The following is a 6,976-nucleotide window of genomic DNA, read 5'->3' as shown; positions in this document are numbered from 1 at the left end:
AGTTCCTAACAAAGAGTCCCTCTCTGGCTCCTTGTAGGCCCTTCAGATACTGAAAAGTTGCTCTGAGGTCTCCACACAGTCTTCTCCAGGCTGAACAGCCCCAACTCCCTTAGCCTGTCCTCATAGGGGAGATGCTCCAGTCCTCTTACCAACTTTGTGGCCTCCTCTGGACTTGCTCCAGCAGTTCCACGTCCTTCTTATGTTGAGGGCAGTTACGTTGTTGGGACATCCCCAACTCTCTGCAAGCTCTAATGCAACTCAGATAATAACCAATGCCAGGTAGAACAGGGAAATTAACCTGTTTATTGAACTATGCTTACCAAGCTTAGTGCACAATGACTTCTCACCAGAGCTGATGCTTCCTGCACAAGCCTCACAGCCCCAACTGTGTCCTTAAGCAAATGGCCATGCCTTGCTGTCTTGTCTTTCCTGTCTGGAAGCACTGTCCTCAGTAAGACTCAGCCACAGAGAAGCCAGAGCTTTGGAAAGGCTGGAGTGCTCATTATGTTTCTCAGTGAAAGAACAGGGCTCTAAGGTACTTGTAGTCTCAGAAAAATTCTCCACCAGAATACACTGATGCTGTGTTTTAGATGTAAAGAGAGCATTTCTGCAGCGTTTCTGTGGGTTGGCAACTGCAAACTTTTCTTGCCAACTGCAGAACAAACAAACTGCTTTCATCTACCTTCACTGATTTATTTTAAAGACACACTAGACACTGAGTGCAATGCTGATGCAATAAACTATGACTAAGAGTCCCTTGGGAACCTTCCCAAGTTTCACACAAATCAATATTTACCTGGTTCTGCATACTGCAAATTCCAAAGTATCCTAATACACAGGACTAAAATGAAAACAATCCATGCCATAAATACACCCTTACATAATTTCAAGTGGATTCATTGCGAAATTTAGTAGTTATGGGACATAAATGTTTATATATAGGTGTACACAGACTAAAGACTCCAAACCTCACAGAATTAGACAGAGGTTTAACAGCCTCAGAAGGACCAAAGAGGTAAAATAGTGAAGTTTTAAACACAGAGTGGAAGATTATTAGCAGCCACTTTGCTGTACAGGTAATTTTCTTTCTTCAGTACCACGTTCCTGTGCCTCAGGAGTGCATATGTTGTCCCTCACACTGGACTGGCTTCACAGATGTCACAGCAGTCTCACCTCTAACCTGCTCTGAGCAGTTTAGTTCCCACTGTAATTGTAGCTCAAGTGCTGGCAACAGCTACAGACAGAAATCAGCTCTCTCTGCATTACTCCTCCAGCTCTGGAGGCTGCCTAAAAACTGACTCCTGTTCGTACTCCTGCACAACCATGGCAAAAAGTGACTTAAAGACAAACTCCTGCTCTCCTCTCCCATTTCAAATCTGTTTTTCTCATTGTATTACTTCTTTCTTTTACAGTGCACTGTCCCTAGCACCGGCAATCAGCTAACTTCTATCTGCTACTTCCCCCTTTCCTGAGCAGTCTGATTTCTTTTGCTTGCTGGAAGCATGTCCTTGTAAACTCTTTTGTCCTCTTGTTTGCAGGCTGTGGCTATTGTTTAATACAGCCAGCCCAAACAATGCCAGCAAAGAACACAGCCTAGCACTGTGAGTCACAGCTAACTTGAGAAAAAACCCTGTGAAAATCACAACTTGAGCTTTTTCTTTAGCTGGAAGTGTAACAGCTTCTTCATATGAGAGCAGTGAAAACTTCCTGAAGGTCCACAACAAACTTACATATTATTGATCAATGCTATGCTGCAAAAATAGGTTCCTTTAAGAAATTTTCTTGGAAAAACTAAACCAAGTTTTAGTTTTGCCAGAGCTTTGAAATCAATAAATGTGTTCTGCTAAATTATGTTCTTTTGGTATAAAGATCTCTGCAGGATTTCTATATTCTTGTAGTCAATTCCTCTTGGACTTGGGAGAGGAATTTCAACACTTGGAAGCTTTAAAACACTTGCCCAGAGAACAAGCCACTACAGTATCTTTGCTCCCTCCCAAGATTCAGGTCAGTGCATTTAAACAGCAGAGTGTCTGTAAATTAAGAGCCAGTTAAGTACTCATAGAGGAGTATTTTATAAGTTCCCTGTGAATTATGAAGGCAAAAAACATTATGAGGACAGAAAGAAGTATTCTGAGCACGGCTACTGGTAACTCCTTTCTTCAAAGGCTTTGGATCCATCACCTAGAAAGCTGAAGCTCCAAACTGACTGGAATATAAAAATAATTTAGAAGAAAACAAATGTCAAGCAACTAGGTCAGCCTTCCTTAAGAGCAAAGACTTGTGCCCATTTATGCACTCTGTGAGCACCACAGGCACATAGGGTGGACGGCTTAGGCACTATGCAGAGCAGCTGAGGTTTCAAACAAAAACACTTGGAGCAACATTTGATTTTTCTTCCCTGAACCCCACACTCAAACAACTTCATCACCAGCATCTGGAACACTTTTAAGGACTGGACAGGCATATGCAAACACATTGAAAGCATATCATCAATTAAGAAGTACCTGGTCGTAAGCTGCGTAATTGGAAGCTGAATGGTGCTAATTTTTTTGTGGCAGACCAGGAGTTTGCAGTTTCCAGTTTGTTTTTAAAATTTCACAAGTCACCTGATAAGTCACACTCAGAGAAATCCTTAAAACTGAATGCTCAGAATGTTATTTCTCAGGGTATCCTTTCACAAGAGGACTGCAAGCATCTCCAATTATTTCATCAAGCTTAAAGACAACAGCAGCATTTGATACCCCTATGATTATGACTAATCTAGAGTATTTCTTCCATCTCACAGCAATCCACAGTAACTCTTCTTTACTCTCTTACTACTTTTAAGAACTGACAATTAATAGCAGCATATCGATACTTTAACTATTCCTATCTGCTTTCTTGTTGAAAAACACTAGTGTATGAGGGAGCAGCAGCCCTTAATTCCAGGCACATTTTAAGGCTGTGCAGTTAGGGACAGTGTAAGCCACAGGATCTCTGGGCTCTCACCATCAGAGTTATGACCCTTGCAAGTCATTACTTGCTAAATACTTTCATCTGAATTGAAGCATGGAATCCAAATTTATCTTTTGTAATTTTAACACATGAAGAACTATGAAGAGAATGGAACATTCTGTACAAGAAAGTTCAGAAAATATTCTGTATGTGCACATGGGTTTGTCTCCTGGGGTTTTTTTTCCTTTACAGCAAGGAACATGTATTTCTTGAATGAATTTGGAGAAATCTCAGTAATTTAATGTTTTAAATTTGAATAAAACCTTTCTTATAAACCACTTACAACTGCAAGTAATCTTCAGAATGTTAAGCACCTAATACATACCACAGATCTTTATGAATCAGCATGAAATTATTCCTACTCTGCACTACTGCATTTCCATGAACAGGAAGAAAATGAAATTAAGGCTCATAGCCATCACAATTACATTAAGTTCTCAGCCTGACTTGGGAATGTTCTCTCTCACCACCAGGATCTACGTGAAATCCAATTTCTGTGCAGTGCTTTGCATTTAGCACCTTGGCACTCTGCAAAGCAGTTACTACTTCTGTGCAGGGAAACAAGATGAAGCACAGAAAAATCTTAAAAGATCCTATCCAAAGTTGTGAGGAGTTTGACAAAACAAGAAACTGAAGCCAGCCCTAGTCATCTCCAGCTGAATGTCCCAGTCACTGCTCCACAGATGGACTACAAATGAGTTACTCATGCGAACACCACAGAGTATGACAACTGAATGCTAAAGGTGTTTTTAATGTAGCACCCTCACACTATCAGAAACCTGGCAAAGGAATAATTTCCTTGTCTTGCAGCTTCCTGGACAAGTTTTGAAGCCCACCTCTACTCACAACCACACTGCAAACCCCGAAGGCTTTTAAGGATCCAAATTCAGAAGTAAAATCTTTTGCTCTCCCAGCAAGCAGCTCTGATGCAGAGGTCAATTCATCTACCAATGCCTGACTGATAGACACTGCTGGATCCTATATAGAGTGTCTAGAGTCTCTGGACAGCACTCTCTATCTTTTGCTGCGGGACTTAGTCACCAGAACTCTACCCAAGAGTTCTCTAGTACTTCCATGGGTATTGGTACAAACCTGTGCTCTTAAGTTTTGTTTTATAACTATGACCAAGGGACCAGACAGACCTATGCATGTTCCTGTCACTTGCCTGAGCCACGAAGTTTCAACACTAATTATTCATCCTCTCATGCCAATTCTGTGATATGCTTTTGGTAAAGCTGCTGCCAGGAACTGTGCTCCAGGCAAGACAGACAAAGCCAGACAGTGTCACTTACACAGGGAGAAAAAACTGATTAGTTGGAATGAAGCTGTTATTTTATTAGACAACTTCTGACCGGGCTGGGCCATGCCTGTCATGGGAATGAGGCCTGCAGCTAGCTTTGTTGAGAAAGGCACTTTGTTTTTGTCCAGTGTCCTGAGACAGGTTTCCCCAAAAGATCATCTAGGTCTTGGAAAGAAAAATATACATAAACAGAATTTTCATATACTGCGAGAGTTGCTTTTGAACAATTCTCACAACAGCAATTTAATACACTGGTGGAAATCCCAGCAACAGTGCAGCCAAGCTCCGGTAAAAACACACATTCTCTACCACTACCAGAGACAGGAGATTTCAGTATTTCTGTGAAAATGAAGATAAATGTAGGCTACAAAAGATTAAATTAAAGGTATTTACTCTGATTACACACACCACTCAAGGAAAACCTCCCTTACTGGGTAAACCACAAGCAACTGACTGTTTCCCTTTTCTCAAATCTTAACAAGCTCAGCAGTGCTCATGGTATTAGAATAGGAGCAAAAATTCTTCTTCATCCTTGAAGGATGACAGCAGCAAGCATGGATCACAAGAATGAGGTAAGCAACTGCCATTTATGCACTGCTGTTTCCCAGTGTACAACCACAACTCATTTCTAATGTTGAGTGATGTTCATTCATCACTGATAGAAACGTTAACTGCCTTGTCGTTATAGCAGCAAATTCTGCTTTTTGTCACCCACCTAAAGGAAATAAGACTGGACAAGTATGTCAGGGCAGAAAATCATTACAAAGGAACTGTAGCAGTGACATAGCAGACATTGGCCTACAGAACCTTAATTCCAGTTAGTACTCAAAGAAGGAGAAACACCTTTTGCTTTCCTGCATTACTAGCTTGAATTAAGAGAATATTTTTCTTGCCAAACTTACCAGGTTGGTACAGAAGTTAGTAACAAGTGGCACCACGGGATTCTACACTTTCAAGGCTTAAAATAATTAAGAGGAACAGATGAAACCAGTATCAGGAGGCTGGTAACACAGAGCAGAGGCAGGGAACAAGAACCCAGCAGAGTCTTGTAGTAAGGACCCAAAAGGGAACCTATGCAGAAGGTAACTATACGGAAGGTATATTATACACCTCCTAGTCAGGCTGCCAGAAAAAGCTATAGTTTCTCAGCAAGATGCTCCTCATTTATTGTCTTTAAACATGAGATCCCCAACCAGAAGTTCATTGGGGAGCAACTGAAGGCACACAGCACTGTATCTGTTTGGTATAGATGTTTGATCTCCAGATTGATTAAGACAGCAAAGTACACAAGTGCTCACAGAGCAGCAGAAACTGGGTCCAAGCATTCTAGTTTGCAGGTATTTGGAACTGAGAAGCTCCCCCACACAGCCAACTGAGCTGAGAAAAGCAGCAAGTTATGCCTCTCCCCAGACCTGCCGAAGGGTAGCGTGGGACTGAGGGACAGGACGTGGGACTGAAAAAAGTTCCTCCTGGTGCCTTTTATTTCCTACATCTTCTCCAAACAGCTGCAGTATCAAACTCTGCTACTGCTCACAACTTCTCTGAACAGCAGCAAATACTGTGGCCATTATCTTGAAAATTCCACTGTTAACCATTGGATTGCAGGGATGATTTCTAAACAGCATTTACTTTCCCCAGGGAGTCAGGAGCAGAGCAGCCTGTGTGCTCACAGACAGCACTGACTCAATGCACACAAGCAATGAGTTTATCTTCTAGCACATAACTGCTAGAAATGCATTCTCTGTACACTGAAGTTTAGATTCTGGTTCAGTGACTTCTACCCCCTCAGGGAAAAAAAATCCAAGGTCTAGCCTTTCCACGATGTAGTGAGGGGGTTTGTTTTTATAACACGATGTGCACATTAGAATATGTGCTTATCCAAAGGGAGATGAAGCTGCCTGGCTCAAGGAGCATTTCCTCTCTGGTTTTGGGACTAAATCTAGGTCAGGACAGTTATCAGCAAATACCAGGTGCCTGTCTTTAGAATAACTGAGGAGCCACAGTGTATCTGAAACTCAAATAAAATCCAGCAGTTCTACCAGGAAGGGTAAGATCAAACAGACACCTCCAGTGTAGGTGAGAAGTGCTGTCTGTTGGCAGATCATTATCCTTCCGGAGCACTAAACTGTCTTAATTTTGAAACAGAAACAAAAAATAATTAAATAATACTTCTGACACCCACCACGCTGAAGAAGGAACAATGCCAGGCAAGAGCTGTGCATTCAGGACCCTTTGCCAACACTCTCCTTTATGTAATTACACGGACATGCTGAAAACAAGCAAGTGAGAAGCTCTCAGAGCAGTTTCTGTATCTAGTCCAAGTTAGTTAGCTTAGATCAAACCACAATCCTCTTTCCTTATTTTCCCGTGTCTGGGATAAGAAAATGTTGATCTTTTCTAATGGCTCACCCACAAAGCTCTCGATGTGCCATGAAGTTACACTGGAAACACAACATCATCCATGCACAAAACTTGCTGCAGAGCATGATATTAAGGACTTCAAGGAGAAATAGACACATATAAACATGAAACCGTAGCAGAACTTTTTTAGCCCTCTTAAAACACCAATTAAAAAGTGAAAAATAAAACAAGGGGGGCGTTATCCAATCTTTGATTAGGGATCAGTGCCAGGGTCTGTCCCTGCCTCCTGCGCTCAGGGCTCATCGCTGGGGCAAACCCGCT

This window comes from Acanthisitta chloris, unplaced genomic scaffold, assembly GCF_000695815.1.
Source record: "Acanthisitta chloris isolate BGI_N310 unplaced genomic scaffold, ASM69581v1 scaffold1215, whole genome shotgun sequence".
In the NCBI taxonomy this organism is placed as follows: Eukaryota; Metazoa; Chordata; class Aves; order Passeriformes; family Acanthisittidae; genus Acanthisitta; species Acanthisitta chloris.
The sequence above is the reverse complement of the archived record's forward strand: the minus strand, read 5'-3'. Positions refer to the sequence as shown.